This window comes from Mustela erminea, chromosome 8, assembly GCF_009829155.1.
Source record: "Mustela erminea isolate mMusErm1 chromosome 8, mMusErm1.Pri, whole genome shotgun sequence".
Lineage (NCBI taxonomy): Eukaryota > Metazoa > Chordata > Mammalia > Carnivora > Mustelidae > Mustela > Mustela erminea.
The window spans coordinates 76,038,349-76,060,396 of NC_045621.1; the positions used below are offsets into that span (position 1 = coordinate 76,038,349).

A 22,048-nucleotide genomic window follows, 5' to 3' on the forward strand; every position below is an offset into this window, starting at 1 on the left:
CATTTTGCAATTTTTCAAAATATGACATGTGAAGCTCATCTCTTTAAAAAGAAAATCACTATTTAAAGCAAAGACTGTAAGAAGGGACCTAGAAGGACATCACATAATAAAGGAATTAACAGAGAATATAACAATTATAAATATTTATGCACCCAAAATAGGAACACCTAAATACATAAAGCAAATATTAACAGTCATAAAGGGAGAAATTGATAATAACACTAATAGTAGGAGACTTTAATATCCCAGTTATATCAGTGATAGATCATCCATACAGAAAATCAATAAAGAAACAGTGGCTTTGAATGACACATTAGAACAGATGGACGTAACAGATATATACAGAACATTCCATCCCAAAATAGCAGAATGCACATTCTTTTTCAAGTGTACATGGTACATTCTCCAGGGTGGGTCACATGTTAGACCAGAAAACAAATCTCCATAAATTTAAGAAGACTGAAACCATATCAAAGATCTTTTCCAAGTGCAATGGTATGAAACTAAAAATCAATTAAAAAAACCCCACAATCATGTGGAGGCTAAACAGCATGTTACTAAACAATGAATGGGTCAGTGAATAAATCAAAGAAGAAATAAAAAAATACTTAGAGACAAATGAAAATGATAACACAGTGGTCCAAAATCTTTGGGACTCAGTGAAAGCAGCTCTAAGAAGGAAGTTGATCATGATACAGGCCTACCTCCAAAAACAAGAAAAATCTCAAATAATCACTTACCTCTACACTTGAAGAAACTAGAAAAAGAAGAATAAACAAAGCCTAAATTTAGTGGAAGCACAGAAATAATAAAATCACAGAGGAAATAAATGAAATAGAGACTGAAAAAACAGTAGGAAAGATCAGTGAAACCAAGAGCTGGTTCTTCGAAAAGATAAACAAAATTGAGAAAGTTTTAGCCAGACCCATCAAGAAAAAAGAGATAACTCAAATAAATTAGGTCAGAAATGAAAGAGAAGTAATAATACCACCACAGGAGTACAAAGTGTTGGAAGAGAGTACTATGAAAAAATATATGCCAATAAACTGGACAATGTAGAAGAAATAGATAATTTCCTAGAAACATAAAATCTCTTAAACTGAATCAGGAAGAAATAGAAAATCTTAACACACTGATTACTGGTAACAGAATTGAATTGGTAATCAAACACTGCCCAAAATCAGAAGTCCAGGATCAGAAAGAGTTGCAGGTGAATATTACCAAACATTTAAAGAAAAGTTAATACCTATTCTCTCAAAATTTTACAAACAATAGAGGAGAAGAAAAGTTTCCAAATTCATTCTACAAGGCCAGCATTACCTTGATACCAAAACCAGAAAAAGACACTACAGAAAGCAAAAAAACTATAGCCCAGTATCCCTAATGAACATAGATGCAGAAATCCTTAGCAAAATATTAGTAAACTGAATTCAACAATGCATGAAAAGGATCATTCATCACATCAAGTGGAATTTATTCCAGAGATGCAGCAGTGGCTCAATATCTACAAATCAATCCCTGTGATTGATCAAATTGACAAAATGAAAGATAAAACTATATGATCATCTCAATAGATGCAGGAAAAGTATCTAACCAAAATTCAACACCCATTCATGATAAAAATCCACAACAAAGTGATTTAGTGGAAACATATCTCAACACAATAAAGGCCATGTATGAAAAAATCCGCAGCTAAAATGATACTCAATGGTGAAAAACTAAGTGTTTTCTCTAAGATCAGGAATAAGTCAGGGATGATCATTTTTGTCATTTTATTCAAAATGGAACCAGAAGTCTTAGCCACAGCAAGCGGACAAGAAAAAGAAATAAAATTTATCCATATTGGTAAAGAAAAAGTAAAACTTTCACCATGTGCAGGTGACATGATACTATATATGGAAAATACTAATGATTCCACCAAAAAACTGTTAGAACTAATAAATGAATTGAGTAAAGTTACAGGATACAGAACTAATATACAGAAACCAGTTGCATTTCTATATACTAATAACAAAGTAGTAGAAAGAGAAATTAAGAAAGCAATCCCATTTACAATTGCACCAAAAAGAACAAAATACGTAGAAATAAATTTAACCATGAGGTGAAAGACCTGTCCTCTGAAAACTATAACATGTTGGTGACAGAAATTAAAGGTGACACAAATAGAAAGATATACCATGGCTCATAGATTGAAAGAATTAGTATTGTTAAGTGAACATACCACCCAAAGCAATCTACTTCACTGCAGTCCCTATCAAAACACCAACAGTATTTTTCATAGAATTAGAACAAATAATACTAAATTTTTATGGAACCACAAAAGACTCTGAATAGCCAAAGTAATCTTGAAAAAGAAGAACAAAACTGGATGTATCATAATCCCAGATTTCAAGATATACTGCAAAGATATCATAATCAAAACAGTATGGTACTGCTGCCAAAATAGACACATAGATCAATGGAACAGGATAGAGAACACAGAGATAAACCCATGCCTATCTGGTCAATTAATCTACGACAAAGGAAGCAAGAATACACATTGGGCAAAAGAGAGTCTGTTCAATAAGTGAGGTTGCAAAAACTGGACATCTATATACAAAATAATAAAACTGGACCATTTTCTTCTATCATACACAAAAATAACTCGACATGGATTAAAGCTAGAAGTGAGACCCAAATCATAATATTATGTACCCCTAAAAATAATATAACACTGTATAACAACTGTAATTCAATTTAAAAAAATAAATAAAAAGAATGAAAATAAAAGTGCTAATGCCTATCCCACAGCATCTGTGAATATTAAATGAGATAATGTCATAAATGCTTTGCATTTTTACTTATAATTTTCAAAAGAGAGATAGCTTGTTTTACTTGATTACAAAATATATGTACCATTATAATCTTGATGCATATTTTCAAGACTTTTCTATACCTAGATTAAGAGAAAATTTTTTCCAAAAGAATGGGATTCTATAAGTAAAATATCCTGAAATCTAGTTTTTTACCTATATAATATAAATTGAAGAATTCCTGTGTCAAATAGAGATTTTTTTACATATTTTGAATGGTTAGAGTATTCCATTATATGGATACCTTTTAATTTATTTAAGTAGTTCCCAATTGTTTGATTTTATCTTCGTAAGAATGAAATATTGGAAGCTGTAGTCAACTTCCTTAAACATATATCCTTGTGCACTTGTCCAAGTGACTCTTCAAAATAAATTAATCAACAGATATGCCCTGGTTTTTGACATATGGTGCTAAAAGCCCATGTATTCATTACCTGTTATTGCATTAAAACAAAACACTCTAAAACTTTGTGGCTTGAACTAACAATAATTATTTATTATCTCTTATGTGGCTTGAACTAACAATAATTATTTATTATCTCTTATGATTTCTGTGGATGAAATTCACACATCAGGGATGGCCTGCCTGTATCCCTAGGATGTCTATATCTCAGCTGGAAAACCAGAAGTCAAGGGCCTGTGTCATCTGAAGGCTTGGTCATTTACTCACATTTCTAGTTGTCTGGTGCTTGATGCTAGACACAGGTTAAGGGCCTAGCTTCTTCACATAGTGGTGGCTGGGTTTCAAGAGAAAGAGAGCTAGGTGAAAACATATTGCATTTTATGACCTGGCGTTAGAAATCAAACAAGATCATTTCTCCCACATCCCACTAGTTGGAGCAGTTACGAAGGTCACCCAGGTTCAAGGGGAGGAGACGTAGACCCCACAGACTCCCATCTCCTTGATGGGAGAGTGTTGATGTCACATTTATAAGAAAAACATGTGGCATAAGTTATTTATTGGTGCTGCTCTCTTTGGAAAACTACCTGTCCTAGCCAGTATTAGGACCTTTGATCTATGTCACCAACATGAACTACGTTAGTCATATATGTTTTGAGTAGTATCTTTGCCTATCTGATGATATGAAAATGGTATTTCACTATTGTTTTAGCTTGTTTTAAACTTAAATATACCAAACATTGTTTTACAATGTTTGCAACATTTACCATTTCTATTTTTTGATGATTTTGTTGTTTTTTACATAGCCTTTATGTTTCTATGAATGTATTCATCTGTTTAATAGTGATTTATAAAACTTCTTCACAGGCTATAAGGAGATAACCCTTGTCAGTTTTGTTGAAAATACTTTTCCCAGATTGCATTTTTCATACTTTATTGACTTTTAAATATGTTTTCTATTTTATATACATGCTTAGATATACCTTTCTTATCCCAAAATTACAGGTTTTTTTACTTGTATGCTAATTTATTCATTTATAAGTTACACCAAAATAAATTCCACATGGATTAAAGACAAGATGAAATATTTTTTTAGGTTTTTAGCTTTTTAGCTTCTTCTTTGTTGAAGTAACCAGAATAGCAACAAGTTTAAAAAATAGTAACCAAAGAAAATGGAAAAGATTCTCATGCTGATTATGTTCTATTGAATAATCTATGCCTGCTCTATCAGTTGGAAGTCTTACATGTATCATGTATTAACTCCCATACATACTTGATTTTCTTTCTGGACTCTTTATCATTGATCACCACTGCAATTCAATATCATATCACTTTAATCATTATAATTAAAAAAAATACATTTTAATATCTAGAAAGTTTCCTTTCTCTTCAAATGCCTTGTAATTCATGAAGAGCTGCTCAATACTCGGTCCCTTACTCTGCTTCTTCCCTGGTGATCTGATTCAGGCTCATGGCTTTAATTACCTTCCATAATGACAGCTCCTCTGTTTATATTTCCAGTCTAGGCCTCTCCTGTGAACTCCAAATCCAGTTACCCTGTGGGACTTTGCTAGACCTTTGTTTCAATAGGTCAGAACTAAGCCCTTAATTTTTTTTCTTTCTAGATCTTCTCTTCCCTCAGCCTTTCCCAACCCAATAAAAAGCATTATATCAGCTATCCAGGTGATATAATGACAGGCAGACTAAATATTGTGACAGGCAATCATTATATCAATGTAGAAATGTTTGAATTATTTTAACATATCAATTAAAATAGGAAATGTGACCCTTGGAGGACAAGTTAAATCTACACTGAAACTAGAGTGCATAATTCAAGCATGATTTAGCCTGTGAATAATGGGTGCTATAAAGGCAAGGCAAGGACCCTTGGTCCTATGGAGCATTTTAGGAGTTATTTTTGTATTTTGGGTTTATATGATCTATTTATAGAGTGGGTCTTCAGCCTCTTTCCTAAGGCTGTTGTGGTTTCTTGCTAGTTTCTGGGAACTAAACGGTGTTAATAAGTTTGCCCACAAGGAAAAAATGTACTATTTACACTTCCACATTTCTCATAAAGAGGGTTTTTTAAAAAAAATACTTGTACTTTCTATATTTTAAATAATTAAAGTAAATATGTAGTTGTGGTTTGAAAAAGTGAATTATCAAAATACTCCTGAAGAATATACTACCAAGTGAAGATAAATTATAGATTTCAATAAGGAGTAAAGGTTAACATTAAAAATCACACATTAAAATAAGAGTAAGTTATATTTCTCACTATTGTTAATAGTTTAAAATATAGTAGCTCTAATATAAAATCAGTGGAACAATATAAGATGATTTTGAGAAATAAAAACAAAAATGCCACATGTGAAACAAATGATATAGTTGCATACATTATTTGGTGATAGATAATTATTTTGCATCTGGTGACCATCCTTATATTATTTGGAAAAAATAGAGAGTCATGTACAGTAACAAGGTTTACAAATAGTAGTATCCAAGGAAAACAGGAAGGAGTCATACTGATTATCATCCATTTGTCCTTCCAGATCTAATCTCTGTTCTTCGTCATGGTAATCTGCGCTCCAGCAGGCTAACTTGTATGGACTACATCATCTGAATTCTCTTGCTCTCTTATTTCCCATTGGGTTCGTCCAGTGGCTTGTCAACTCTTCTGTGATCTTTGTTACAAAGCTATTAATGCTGAGTTATTACTCTTCTATCCTTTCAGTTCAGTTTAAACTTCCTTTGAGTGGTTTTTCACAGGCTAGCTACCAAGCAATACAATGATGATAAAAATAAAGATAAGACCAAGGAATTGTTCCTCAAGGAGTTTATTCAGCAGTTTATCAACCCTTGAAAAAGTTCAACAAGGTTCCATATGACCGAATGCAAAAAAAGAGCCACTAATAGATAGTAAATGTAATTGAAAACAGAGAAGAAAATGATGTCAGCCAGCAGGAAAGGCTTTGTTGAGGAGGTAGGACTTTAACTCAACCTTGGAGGAATATTCCTCTGTATGACTCCACCACAACATGTTTCCTGTTTCATCACACAGATAGTATTTTTTCCCACTTGGATTTCTCTTCGATATTTTAGAGTCATTTATGAACCGCATGAAGTAGTGCCTACACGTGACTACTGAAGTTCTTTTCTTGCCCGACCTACCCTGTACCAGGATATGCTTTGAGTGGTTTGCTTTGCTCACCTTTGCTCACCTGTTAGGTGCACACTGTGCCAACACTGTGTCAGCTGCTCAGGAACGTTTATGTGAGGAGAGATTCAGATAACTTCTAGACAATCATAGAGGAAGAATTTGCCAAAAGTGACCTCCAAAGACTATGGGGCAAATAATGGCCCAGTCTAAAATTTCATTTATACTCTCTCCCTTTCATTTATCATTTCTTCTCAGAAACAGCTCCTACTTAAAGACAAAATCAGGTTTAGATTCATTAAGACTATCTTCATGGAACTCAAACTAATGGGAAATTTCCGTAACTAAAGATGACATGATCACTAAAAACAGTGCCCTTACCATTTTTACTTTGTGTCTGGCCACAAAAAGAGATGTGAAGTGCATTTATAGCCAGAATTCTCCAACCCAGATATGCTTGTTAAGTTTGTTTATCCAGTCATAGCACATGCCACACAATGGTGAACTATTTAGAGAAGGTTTATTAGACACTTTTCTGTCTAGAAATTTTTTCTTTCTTTTCGATTTTCTGCTTCATGTCATGCTAGGGATGATTTAATGTGACTACATTAAGTGTTTTCTGAACCGCTGCTATTTCTAAATAGTTCTGATGTCTTTGGGGGCATCCTTTCCTCAAAAGCCAGATTTCCTTGAAAGGGATTCTGGTTCAATTAATTAGTTTAGCATACTGAGCATAGAAGCTGATACAAACAATCCCGATTATTCTTTTGTCAAACAATGGCCTAGGAACTCAGGCTGAAACAGGACCATGGCACACAGATGGAGGTTTTTACTGAAAGTACATTCTGGTGGGGGAGCCCTAAAATCAATAACTAGCCAAATAATTAAAAGAGAATATACCAGAAAGCAATGATAGGCACATCAGAATGACTGGGTGACAACTTTTTGGAAGGTCATTTTCAGATCTATTTTCTAACAAAGCTAGAAGAGTGTAGTTCATATCAAGAGGTAGCAAATCTCTATCGTGCACCCTTTCCCTTGTAGAGAATTTAGAAGAAAACAAAAAGGACGAAGAATTAGACAAACATCAAACAAAAAGGACAGAGCAAAGAAAAGGAACAGACTTGGCTGATGATAATAAAATAGCCAGTGAGCTGGACCAGTGGGCATGAATACCAGGACAAAGTGGTTGGGAGAATATGTGCCCACAGGAAGTGTGGGTGTTTTCAGCTGCCATCACTGTTACAGAGTTTTTGGCCTTTGGAGCTGGAAGTGATCTTTGGTCGTGTATTCCAACCCTCCTATCTTACAGATGGAATGGCTGGCATCTGAAGAGTCATGAGATTTGCTCACGCCACGATTAGAGATTTAGAGCCAGAACTGGAAGTTAACCTTCCTGGTATACTGAGTTTGCATCTCTACCAACGTTTGCTTTCATCTGGATTCCTTGTAATACGGATACTAAAAAGTAGGATTCCTGAGGTAGATAGCACAGGATTTAGGTATTCATAAAATTTGGTATTTTACTAAGTTATTATGTGGCAAATAATGTGTCTGTGGGTCAGAACATCCTGCAAATTATTAGTGAGTCTGACTCATGGAATGCCTTGTCATAGAGTTACAGAGAAATGCAAGTCCTCTTCCTTTCCCCCCAAAGCATGAACCAAAGCAGCTTGAAAACTTAAAAGGTAAAGGAACTTCTAATCTGTTGCAAGAAAGGTACTTTAAAAAGCCCAAACTAGAGACCAAAAAAAAAAAAAAAAAAAAAAAAGATTAGTTCCTTAGTTATTTGGGAGGAATTCTAGTGAAGATTAAAAAACACCATCATCTGGCCTATAGTTAAATCCCATGATATATAATTTTAGCAATCATCTGGGGGACAGCCAATAGTGGTGTGTAATTATGGAAATGATGACATTGCAGAACACAGTGGAAACCAAATCAATTTTCAACCTGCACACCCAAGACCTAATAAGAAACTTCCGTTGATGATGAGAAAATAATTCAGAAACAGAAAAAAGTGAATGAGAATATGTGAGTAAATGTAGAAAATGAACTGAATTCTCCTTATCCTGTCTCTGTGCTCTTTCCACTGGCTCTTTGCTCCCAAATCTGAGGGAGCAACAGCGTCATGGGAATCTTCTCACCAAGTCCTCTGAGCAAAGGTAAGAAGCTGGACGAATGTCTCAAGAACTTTTTAAAACAAACTACTTCTACTGACATGACGAAAAAATTAATTAATAAGAAAAATATCTAAAATGTATTTTTGAAGTTGTTTAGAGAAGAAAAGGATTAAATAACAACTTTGTAACTCTCAATTTACCGTGGACCTAGTTAGGGCCTTTCCTAGTTAGGGAAAACTGTAAAATTCCACATGAGGGTTGAACTGAAAGACAGCAGCCGCTTTGGCAACTTTCTGAAACAGAAAAAGAACAAGAGAGATAGCAAGTCGCTTAATGTTTGGGATTGGGAACTGTAGATCTAGATCGCACCTCTCAGCTATATTTCTCTTGGCTGCAGAGTCTGCATTCATTAAAAGCCTATAACCCTCTTGGGGTCGAAAGGACTACGTGATAGTAAACAGATATGAGGTACCAGGTGTAGAGTCAGCCAGAAGCAGAAACAAGAGGTACACTTTCTGTTAGAACTAAGATTTAATGGTTCATCTCTATGGAATGGAAGCTTCAGAGAAGAGGAGGTAAAACAGAGCTACTTAGCAGCACACATAAATGGGATCCCATGACGTTGTTTCCCACTCTTGCCCATGGCAAACTTCATCTATTATTGGTTATCCAATGCTGCTTAACAAATGACCCCCAAATTTAGCATCTTAAAACAACAATAAACATGTATTACCTCACACAATTTCTATTGGTCAGAAATTAGGGTCTCAGCTGAGGTAGTTCTGGCCCCTCATGCCTTGTGAAGTTGCAGTCCAAGATGTCGGCTCACTCTCAAGGCTCTTACCAGGAGGATAGCATTCCTTGCTGGCTGTGAGCAGGGTTTCTCAGTTATTTGGCACCTGGGACTCTTTGTAGGGTTGTTCTTCATGGCATGGAAGTTGATTTCCTTCAGATGGATGACTAGAGGTCAAACTGAAGCCTTAGTGACTTTTGTCCTAGCCTGGGTAGTCACACTCTTTTATTTCCGCAATAGCCTATTGGTTAAATGAGCCTGTAGGTTATGTGTGGGTACTATCTAGTGTGGGAGGGGATTATTCAAGGGCCTTAATCCCAGGAATTGAGACCCATGGAGCTATCTTGGAGACTAACTGCCACATTCTTTATATACCAACATCAGAACTTCTGCCTTTCCCATATGATCTTCTAAAATTTATTCGTCTTAAGCAGTCATATCTATGAAATCATAGGTTTGATGTGGTCTTTATATTAATTATCATGTGCTAATTTACAAAAAAATACATAACTATTAAAATGTATATTTTTTCTTGTACCTCCTAATAGCAACTCAAGCATAACCAGGGTTATAAGTACTACCCTTAGGAAAACACCACCAGCCACAATCTCGAGCTGGTCTTCCTTGAAGGAGATCTTTGTAAGTCTAGTATAAGTCAGGAGGCATTTGTTTCATGTGCCATCCTCACTTATACTAAATGCCCTAGAAGTCTATGATAATAGTCCTCAGGGGTCGACTACAACGCTACAACAAAGTCCATTTGCTATAGTGGTTATAACTGTCACTTGCCAGCTATCTTTTGTAATTACTTAAAACAGAAACAGTTTAAAGAACTGAACCATAAGGGTAAAGCAGATTGTTCTCAGGACATAAAACTAAACTCACCTTATTATGTATTGTTATACTGCTGTCCACTCTCATTACCAAAGGCCATAAAGCAATTTTAACTGTTCCCCAGAATGTCACCAGCAATAAGTGTTCTTGCTTTACTGTTCTGTTGAGCTGAATGTAATAGTTATATTTTAGAGCTCTTACAGCTGGGAAATCTAGAAATGGCTTCTGGTCTTTGTGAATTCATTAAAATATTTGGTTTGAGTAACCTTGGTGTTACCTTAAGTACGGTTGGGGAAATCATGTCATAATCACTGAATTTTATTAGCCACCAGCCCTTTTTAATCATAAAATGCAATGTTCTGAAACCGAGAGCCTGTTCTGTCCCATGCTGGTGACTTTATCTCTTCTCTTGGCGGTATGTCGATGAGCCCCCATTATGCTTTCCTAAGGGTGCTGTATGTGCTAGCGTCCTTCATGGCCAAAGGTGACAATATGGACAATGTAAAGTGTGGCTGGTGGGAAGGATCTCTATGCTGAGTACACACACCATCTCCCATACTTAAGCCTATAAGCCTGGGACCATTTCCAGGGTCAGGATTCTGCGGTTTTTATCTTACATGCATCAGCCTTACCTTTTTATTTTATTTGAGGAGAAAGTAATCTCTTTTACTTTAATTCTAAACTCCTATCTGAATGAATATACCTATTATAGTATTGGGGTTTTTTCCCACCTCACAAAAAGGGGGTTATTGTGGAGAACTGCAAGGCAGTATATACACCCACCACGCTGATGCAATTATTTTCCAGAGTCTTTCCTTTTCCTTTATCACTTCCCTTTTATTAGGAAATATAATTTCTGAGGGTAAATGTTTTACAGCCTAAAACTACATATGCCCAGCTTCTGTTTCCTTAAGACTAGGGAGAGAAAGATCAGCCTGGATTATTCTGGAGACAACTAATACCTGGTCGTTGTTATGCTCTATGTCACTTGGGCATTTTTGAAGGTGATGTATGCAGTTATTACGTTCATTTTCCTTTATAATCAGGTAAGAAGTACAGTGTGTCTTTATCATCAAACAATCATTTTAATGAAAGCTAAATTAAACAAAAGAGACATAAAGCTATAAAGGACCGCTGTGCAGGTATCTAAGAAAAAGAGTCTCAGTAGCTCTGGGGCTAAAAGTGGATCTGAAGGTCGTGCTCAGAATTGTGGCTTCTGTCTCTCAAATACCTTGTGTTTTCTGTCATCCTTGTTTCTGTCTTTGCTTCTTAACTCTTAAGCAGGTTCTTCTGCTTGCCACTGGTCCCTAACCCCTTACACTACATGGCTGTTTCAATGCCAGCAATCACGTCACGAATATCTCTGTGTGTCACCATTCACATCAGAGAAAAAGAAAGAAATCTGAATATTATTCATACCTTTTCTGTGTAGATTCTAAGGAAGATGATATTAATGATAGTGTTTTGTCTAATGAATAGGATGAGGCATATGGAAATGCAAAATTACACATGGAGAGAGATTTTCAACTGCACTAGGAAATAAAAGGGGAAGTTAAAAATGAATTATATTTGTAGCCAGTAAAAATTTTAGTAAGTTTTTCAGGACATACATGTTTAATCATGACTTTTGTCAGTTTTGTTGTGTATTGCCTAATGGAATTATCTTTTTTTGTTTTCCCATCATCTCTTCTGTAATATCTATTTTTGCTACCCTTTCTATGGTTCAGACTGCATTCTGGGGATTGTGATCAAGGGTTAAGTCAGGGTGAGTAGAGTTGAGAGCAGAGAGACTCCACTCAGTGATACAGTTGTATCTGTAGGACAACAGTGGGACCCAGACAGCTAGGCTTCCTAGCTCACTGTTCCATGATTTAGCACACATCTACTGTCCTCGCTCTGTTTGTCAGAAGTCATCCTTACATCCTTACATATACAAAGGCCAGCTAGGATGAGCCGGTTTGTAGATTCCCCTTGTGTTTTCATATTCTCTGACTTTGTTCCTGTTGTTCTACCTCTTCAGCAGAATTCCCTTACATCAACTTCAACAGGTACTCTATGTTAAGACCAAACCAAACGCTACTTTCTCCAGCAAAATTAGCCTTTCCTTCTCAAGTCTTAACAGCACTTGGTTTTGCCTCATCTGCCCTATCAGATTGCAAGGAACATCTTATTTGCCTCTCAAATTCCCCACATGTGAAGTCAAGGACAGTGCATACCACATACAAACATTTAATAAATGTTTCCTGAATTTAATAAAAAGGTCAGTAACTCAATTCACTGTGCAATTTTCATACAGTGGTTTTTTTTTTAATTATTCTATTTTATTTTTTTGCATGTGGTGTGTTCTATCCAGATTTTTATAACATAATACTATCAAGTAGTAGGCTAAAACATGTGCACTTAAGTAAATGCATTTCCATGATGAAGATATGTTGGCCTCTTGATGATAAAATAATAAGCTTTTGACTACCTGCCGCAGTATGTCCTGGAGATAAATGGGACCATGAACATGCAAATACTTGGGAAGTGAAAGCATGCTATTATAAGTAAAAGATATTATTTATTTCTGTAGCTACTATATAGAATAAGATAGGATCCCTATCACTCCAGTGGTTCTCCACTGTGGGTAATCATGATAGTTTTGGTTAATCTGAACCCTTCAAGTCAGTACTACTCAGATTGTGAACTCTGGACCAATGTCAATCCATGAACAGAAACATTGGGAGTAAACATTTAAAAACTTACAGCAATTTGATACAATAGAATAACTACTGACTTTAATAATAAAAATGTGGCTTGTATCTATGCACCTTTGCTTTATTAGTTTCATTTTACCAGTAAATCATTTCCACTGTTACATAATAGAATTGATCTACAATTGAAAACAAAAACAAAACATCAGAAAATCTACATCTTCAGTGTAGACAGTTTGAGAAGCACTGCTCTAAGTCATTCTCTCCAGAACAAAGATACCGACTTTGTGTCTGTGGAAGTTTTGGGGAAAAAGATGAAGATAAATATAGATATTATAAAATACCAGTATCAACAAAATACAGTAGAAGTTGATATTAAAAAAAATACAATGAATGATAATGAAAAAAATATCTGAAATGTGACAGTTCTGATTCATAGTATTGCTTTGATCAAAGTCTTTCTAAAACCTTTTTATCCCGCTTTTACAACCCTGTATGCAAACTTTTCTTTCCAGTATATGGGCTTACATTCTGAAACTTTTAGAGGAAGTAACATTTTTTCCTGTTGCTTAAAAAAAAAAATGGAGGGATTGTGTTTGGTTAAAAAAAAACTTCTATGCACCCATTTAATTAACATTAACGGTAATTCCTCAGTCATCTGTAAGTCTTCCCTATGAAAAATTCCTTCACGAAGTCAATACAGTCAGTATTTTTATTTTTTTTTTATTATGTTAAAAGTCAGTGTTTAAAATACAACTGAATTTTGGCAATCTGTTATGTTCTCACCAATTTGACACTGACTTTTTAATGGAAAGTCTTAACATAAGTCAGGACAGTATTTTTTTTTTTTTAATTTTATTTATTTGACAGAGAGAGAAAAAAAAGAGAGAGTGGGGGAAAGAGAGAAAGCACTTGCAGGAGGAGGGGTAGAGGGAGAAGAAGTCTCCCCATGGAGCAGGGGGCCCAAAGGGGAACCCCATCCCAAGACCCTGGGATCATGACCTGAGCCAAAGGCTTAACTGACTGAGCCACCCAGGCGCCCAAGTCAGGACAGTATTTTGAGCAAACAGTATCTGGTTCCTTTTGTCGGAGCACCTTGTTTTTCCAGACTACTGAGACAATACATTCCACAGGGGTTTAGAAAATGTCCTACAGATTTTTCATTCTATAGAAACTAATATTTTCCAGTGCCTTAAAACTTAATATTCATGAATCAGATTGCAGATTTTGATTTTAGGAATCTTGGAATCATTATTTAGTTTAGATCACAAAATCAGAGGGTAGGAACTGCACAAGATGTCAGGTTTTATGTTGAGCCTTATGGGGTGGAATCAGAAGCCATTCTTTTTCTTTTTCTTTTTTTTTTTTTTTTAAGATTTTATTTATTTATTTGACAGAGATCACAAGTAGGCAGAGAGGCAGGCAGAGAGAGAGGGGGAAACAGGCTCCCGGCTGAGCAGAGAGCCCAATGTGGGACTCAATCCCAGGACCCCAAGATCATGACCTAAACCGAAGGCAGAGTCTTAACCCACTGAGCCACCCAGGTACCCCTCAGAAGCCATTCTTAATGCTTATGAGGCGGAGTCCTTGACAGTGCTTCAATCTAGGCAAAATAGGAGGGGTTTTTGATCCATTTTTATGTAATTTTAACTTTCCTATATTTCATTTCAGTTTTCTTTCCTCCCGCTACTAGGCAAATCTGGCCCCAGATTCTCGGGTCCTATGTGAACTGAAATTAGTAACCTCAGCAAGGCTTGCGTTATGGTCCCCTGGGGTATGTACTCCATTTCTGCCCTTTTCTTCCCACTTTCAGACTCAGATTATCTTGACTCATTTTGCAACATGGATTATATTTCTTCAGCTTAAAAAAAAAAAGGAATTGGAATGCTTTATGAAGATGATGATATTCCAGTAAAGAGAAAATCAGTTTCCTGCTAACCAAATTGCTTCTTACAACACATTAATCTTTTCTAAATGATGTGTATTTTAAAATCACCTCTTATAATACTATTTGTGAGGTGAGAAGAGTAAAGAAAGCCTGGGTTAGTCAGCTGTGCTAATTTTTAAAATTCTTTAGTTCAGTAAGCAGAGTTAAATCCAAGGATAAAATTTTTGAAAAGAATGGGATGGCATGTTGATTTTTTACCTTATCTTTGCCTCTTGATCTTGCTATCTTAGGAATCCTTGGTAACTTTTTCTTGAATGTCTTTCTAGTCTGACTTTGCTCCAGACTTTGATCCCAAAGCACTCCATCCCCTTAATGAGCTTCCTTCAACTGTGAGTTCAGCCGCTGTTTCAGAACACTCTCTCCACCTACACACCTTTAGCCTTTGGGGACGTTTCTAGACACCCCCACACAGGAGGCCATCCCTCACAGCCCTCCATTTTCCTGCCTCTACCCTTCCTCCCACTGGCAGATCTACTCTTCTGATAGAAGATTTTTCTCTTTGCCTGCTGTTTAGGTGTGATGTTTTTGATCTTCCCTTATCTCTCTCCCCGTTCATATGGAAAATTCAGCCTCCCTAAACACAAAATATCTAACTCCACTTCCACTATTAACCTGTTCCCATTTTCTTTTAAATTCATCTCTACTCCCAAACCTAGTTCTGGTTTCAAATGCCTGGGCGGGAAATCTAGATACCTTGAAATATTATCAGCCATCTGATAATAAAAACAACAGCCTGAGAATTTTATGATTTCAACAATGGCCAACCCATCTTTGGTTCATCCTTCAGTTTTCTATGGTCCTTGGTTAAACTGTGAGTCTTGTTTTGCTGAATGTAGTTTTATTAATGATATTGCTTTACCTACACTTGACCATGTCCTGGAACTTAATCCTGGAAACCCTTGCTGCAGTGGAACCAAGGAGAAACAGTCAAGCCTGATGTGTCTTACGGCTTATTGACAAAAGTACTTGACAAATACTTCCACCAAATCTGCTTATCTACCTTTGGCTTTTAGAAGAGGTACCAATTTAAACTTGAGGGCATTATGCTAAATGAAATAAATCAGGGAAAGACAAATACTATGTGACGTCACTTGTATGGATCTATACAAGAACAAGAATGAGAACAAGCTTGTAGATACAGAGAACAGATGGGTAATTTCCAGAAGCTCGGCCTTGGGGATGGGCAAAGGAGTCAAAAGGTACAAACTTCTAGTGGTAACATAAGTCATGGAAATGCAATACACAGTGTGGTGACTCTAGTTAATACTACTGTATTGAATGCTTGAAAAGTGTCTAAGAAAATAAATCTTAAAAATTATCACAAGAAAAAAATTCTGTGCAGATGGTGATGGATGTTAACTAGACTTATTGTGGTGATAATGTGATAATTTCACAATATACACAAGTATCAAATCATTATGTTGTACACCTGAAACTAATATAATGTATGTCAATTATGCCTCAATAAAGAAAAAATACAGTAATTTTTTTTTTAAGTACCAATTCAGAAACCTGAAACATATTTCCCACTGTGCTTAGCACTTTCTGCCCTCTGAATCAGATGTCTGTACCCTGTCGCCTGTTGGCATCCTACGTGAGTATTCCTTTTGGCACCAGCAGCAGCTGCTCCCTATGGCAAAGCAGCTGTGAAAGCTGATCAGCCAGGATTTTTCACTTGAATCAGTTTAAACTGAGCACGCAAAGATGTGGCAGACACTACTAGACACATTTTCTAGCCATTTCTTTCAAATTTACCGTCTTAGCCTTATGCTTGGAGCAGCATGTTTGGTCTGTGCCTTGGGTATTAGGAAGAATACCAAAAGCCTCCTGTCACTAATAACACCCATTTCCACATTAACCCTTTGAATCTCAATGAATTTTTTTGAGAACGGTTAGAACTGACTTCCCTAGGGTCTGGCTTCTCTCTCCATGGGTGACACTGTAACACACTTTATCTTTTTGAAGTGAGCAGTCTGTCAGTTTCAACACATCATTTCTCTTTTCCTCCCTTATTTACATCTGTAACCAAAACTGATTCTTTTCCCTTACCAGTAGCTCTTAAAAGAGTTGGGTCCTTTATCTATCTAGATCCACTTATCTAGCTATCTATCTATCTAATTTAGCCACTGCCTTATCATCTGTTTTAAATGATTCTTCTCACCCTGCGCCTGACCATTTGACTCCTCTTTCCTTCAACTTTGCTCTCTCCTGCTTGCTTTCACCAGGCTATCCAAGACTGTCTTGCTTTGCTGTTCCTTCCCTTTTCTGGCTGTCCCTGTGCTCCCAGGTTAACATAATCCTATTTGAGCCTCTCATTTTATTAACACTATCCCGTGTGAGTCTTGCTTTTGATTGGTTCTGTCTCAGAGATGCTAGTCTTTTCAGATCACATATATAGACCTTCTATATACAAATCACAAGTGTAAAAGAGGAAGGAACTGGGCTGCCCACCAGTGTCATCTTGGCAAGTGTACCTGGGGAAGCCCCTTGAGTGGGATCCCAAGGGCCTCTGATAACTGTGTTTATGTGTGCTTCATAGTGTGGGCTGTATTCTAAGAACTACGCACATATGCACATATGCATTGAATCCTTAGAAAGCTAAGAGTTATGGAGCATTATCATTCCCATTCACAGGTTAAGAAATTGAGACACAACTCATTAGAAAGAAAATAGTCTTGAAGCAGGCAGTTGAGCTCCAGAGCCCATGCTCTTAACCACCTAGCCACAAAACAGGGTTTCTTTTTTTTTTTTTTTTTTTAAGATTTTATTTATTTATTTATCTGGCAGAGAGAGATCAGAAGTAGCCAGAGAAGGCAGAGGGGGAGTGGGGGGGAAGCAGGCTTCCCACTGAGCAGAGAACCCAGTGCAGGGCTCTATCCCAGGACCCTGAGATCATAACCTGGGCTGAAGGCAGAGGCTTAACCCACTCAGCCACCCAAATGCCCAAGACAGGGTTTCAACATCCAATATTTCTGCTTTCTATTGGTTCTCCAGGTCCCATGAGTTTTTTCTGTAGTCCCAGGCTTCTCATTCTACCACATTCTGACAAGCCAGGGGAAAAAAAAGATTCTTTCTGGAACTCATGAAATCTTACAACTTCCTCTTTACTCATCACACTTTCATTTCTTTGTACAAATTGAACTTGTTTCCTTTCTCTCCATGGCTTTCCTCCAGACTCTAGCCTCCAGTTCACTTGACCAAATACAGACATTTGCACTCCTCTTACTGATGGTTCTGGTCACGAGGTGCAGCTTCAGAGGGAACACAGGCTCCAAGGATACTCACAGCCCTCTTCTGAGCTCCCAACACTTGAGACTCTAGAATGAAGTTCCTGACTTTCCTCTTTGAGTTATTTGTTGACCATTACACAGTTTAGGTCATTTTAAAGCACAGAGGACTATTTGTAAGCCTTTACCTTCTCAACCTGGCTGAAATTCAAGCACACGATGAGGCAGCCTCTGACCCAGAGCAACCGGGATGGTGGCAAAGAAGGGAGCACTGCGAATGGCAGGAATTTCAGCATTTTAAATGACTGGCTAAAATGTTTGATTTTCAGAAAGTGAGCATTAAAACTTGATATAGCCAAATGTTGTGTAAAAGTTTAGTGGCATGTATTGAAAAGTATCTGCCTGAAGTCAAGCTACGTGACTTCTCCTCATAAGAGGTCAGGGTTCCTCTTTTCTACTTTTTCTTTGTTTTTATAATGACTAGGGTGGACTCAGTTGATGATATTGAGGCGTTAGCCCTGATTCCTCTTTTTTTGTTTTTTCCTTTTCCTCCTCCCTCCAACCCATCAACTTAAAAACTTCTTTATCTGGCTTACAGAACCCAGTATGTCCTGGCCTCTGGCTACTTGGATCTTCCTCTATTACCACACACTGTACCCACACTAAACTGTTCTCTGTGCTGTGACCTTCTCAAGTCATTTTGATACAACCCTCTCTTTTCTCCCTGCTGCAGAGACTTTGGTAAGACCAGTCAGTGATCTTGACCTATGTCCCCTCAAATCATGGAACACAGACTCACACCTAGAAATGTCTAAAAGTAAAAGACCAGCTGCTCTGACAGACAAGCACAAAGAAGAGGCTGAGTCCCTGAGTCGAAAACAGTCTGGACTCCCAGAATTTATTATGACAAAGGACACGAGTGCTTCCTCTTGACCAGACGGTGATGATAGGAGAAATCCCCAACATGGAGCCCTTTTAAGTCCCACCAAGAGGCCTATGTAAAGGAGAAAAGTGACTTTTATTTTAGTATCAAACTACAGTAATTTTGTTGCTAGAAGTTTCAAATCACTTCACATCAACCTTTAAAAAATTAAACTCCATCTTTAACAACAATGGTTAAACCCTAAAAAATAGTTCCAGTTACTTCCATGTAGACACCAGACTTGGATCTTCCCCTAGACTTATGTATCATCAATTCAGTCAAGAAATAGTTAGGGAACCATTTCTACAAGATAACAGATCATGTCCAACTCCTAAGAAACAGAGCTTGAAACAACCCAAAGTTCCTGCTTTCACCCACACAAAGCTCTTTTTTGACAGTGATAGCCTCTGTGGTAATAATTAGGACACTTAGATAGTACCGTTTTCCAGATTTGCCTGATCATGACTCACTCAGGTGACTTAATTTTTTTTTCTTTCTTTCTTTATTTGACAGACAGAGATCACAAGTAGGCAGAGAGGCAGGCAGAAAGAGAGGGGGAAGTAGGCTCCCTGTTGAGCAGAGATCCCAATGTGGGGCTCGATCCCAGGACCCTGAGATCATGACCTGAGCCGAAGGCAGAGGCTTGACCCACTGAGCCACCCAGGCGCCCCTCACCCAGGTGACTTATTAAAAATACAGATTCCTGAGCCTGTCTCCTGGAATTGCTGATTGATGACATCCTGGGTGAGTCCTACAAATCCATTATTTTACACATGGCCCTGGTTTGTTTTATCAGGCAATTGTAGGAAGCACTGGATAGAGAATCCCAGAGTTGGGGTGGTCCTCCAGAGCGGACTGAGGAGGTGGTATTTGAGTTGAGGCCCAAATGAGGAGAAAGTATGGGGGAGGTGAAGTCCGAGCAGAGGGAGCAGCAAAGGCAAAGGTCCCGAGCACGCTACGAGGTTGCTGCCTTTCAGGAGCAGAGCAAGCCAATAAAATCACAGATTGACCAATTAGAGAAAAATTGGCCAAATGAAGTTAGACAGGAAGGCAGGAGCTATGTCAAGGAGTTTGAACGTTTTCTAAACTTGGAGAGCAGCTGTTGGATAATTTTAAGAAAAGGAATGACCGTCCGATAAACATTTCAAAAGATGTATTCAAAAACACTCTCCATCAGAAAGAGACTTGAGAATGTGCTTCAGAATCACCTGGAATGGTTTCTTTAAAATGACGTTTCCTAGTCTGTATCCCAGATCCTGAACTAAGGCCCAGACATCTCTACTTTGAATAAGCATGGCAGGCCTGATAATTACAGCCGCCAACTAGAACCCCCATAAGGCCCTGACTCTATTTTAATAATACAGTGGCTAGTGTTGAAGTAGTGGGAATATTACTGAATTCCTGAGGACCTTGTGAAATGTTTTTAGTGAATATATAAATGAATAACCAAATCTTTGATATTTAAAATGTAACTGGGGTTGCCTGGGTGGCTCAGTGGGTTGTTTCTGCCTTTGGTCAAGTCATGATCACAGGGTCCTGGGATCTAGCCCTGCATTGGACTCTGCTCAGTGGGGAATCTGCTTCTCCCTCTCCCTGCACCTCCCTGCTGCTCCTGCTTGAGCACTCTCTCTCTCAAATAAATAAATTAAAATCTTTTAAAAATAATTAATTAATTAACATGTAACTGGCTTTTTTTAAAAGTCAGGAATTTTATGAACTAATTGTCATAATAAGTAAGATTACTAGCAGTTCTTACATATTTCAAATATTCCCTAAACAAAACAACAACAACAACAACAAAAAACCTTAGGCCAGAGTTTTGATCATTTTCATTAATATATGAAAACAGCAGTCTGGCTTTAATTTAACTAGATCTGGTTAGAAAGTATATCATCAGAGAAGATTATTGATGAGTTACAGAAGATTATTGATTGTTACAGATTATGAAAGGTAACAAAGCAATAATCATGCTTGAAGAGTTTTCATTGCTTAAATCTCAAGAGTTTGGTCATATGTATAGCATCTATGATCTGTAATGGTTGAGGAGGAAAAACTATGAAATCAACACAAAACCCCAAAGCTGGACCTTCAGAGTTTTTTCTAGAATTTACCCCATGTACATAGACATGGAGAGTTTTTACTTTTATATATAATATAGTATATTGGTGATTGCAAGTGCCCCTTTTTTTCCTTAGGATCAGAGAAATGCAATAGCAGTCTATAAAACTTCAAATAAAATAGAGATAATCAAATGTTTACTAAGATACGCTCTTGATTAAAAGGACAATACAAATAGGAGTGATGTATGAAAAGCAGTGTGATTTATAATTAAAAACTACTAAAACTTCTTATTCTTGGGAGTAGCATAGACTGGTTCATAAAAAGTATTTCCAGTGTAAATATACATCATTTTCACAGGTAGTATACAAATATTGAACATAACTAGATCAGTTACACGCCTGCTCCAGACTGGACAAATGCTACATCTTACTTTATCTACAGTGATTAACACACAGTGGACCTTCAGTAAATGTCTGTGAATGACTGAATGGTTGTCACAGTTGATATAAATCATGAAGTTAATGTGACCAAGTTCATATTCAGTCAACTGATCATACCTGTTTTCTTGGCATCAGGAGACACTATTTATTTCTAACCAGAAACCTACTGTATCCTTTTTCCATCACCTAATTTACTCATTGGTCACAAAAGAAACGGGGCAAGAAAAATCCATCTGTCACGACTTTTCAACAAGTATTAATAGTGTTATATACCAAGACCAGAATAAGTATATATATGTATATCCAGATCTAGGTTGTGTATATACACATATGCATATGTGTGTGTGTGTGTGTATATATACACACACACATATAGACATAAGGCCATGTGTATGAATCTGTGTATGTCTATAAATTTAAAATATATGAATCTATATTTTATAATCACATATATAATATATATTATTAATAATAACCTGCTATTATTTCAAAAGGGAAAAATTACAGCCCATTATTATAGGCCTGATACACATTACTGGATTTTGAATGTGTGTTCCAAAGAGATTGCACTAAAGAGCAAAATATATTTAAAGCTAAT

At 36.9% G+C, this 22,048-nt stretch overlaps 1 long non-coding RNA gene across 2 annotated transcripts in view; it reads right to left on the minus strand.

Moving 5' to 3' along the window:
* The window catches only part of LOC116597854, a 76,636-nt gene that overhangs the window by 20,171 nt on the left and 34,417 nt on the right, over window positions 1-22,048 (minus strand). The window contains exon 3 of one of the 2 annotated variants that reach the window (XR_004288812.1): window positions 8,733-8,825. The exons of the other annotated variant lie outside the window; for it this stretch is intronic. This is a non-coding gene — a long non-coding RNA (uncharacterized LOC116597854). The remainder of the gene's footprint in view (window positions 1-8,732; window positions 8,826-22,048) is intronic. 2 annotated transcript variants of the gene reach the window in all.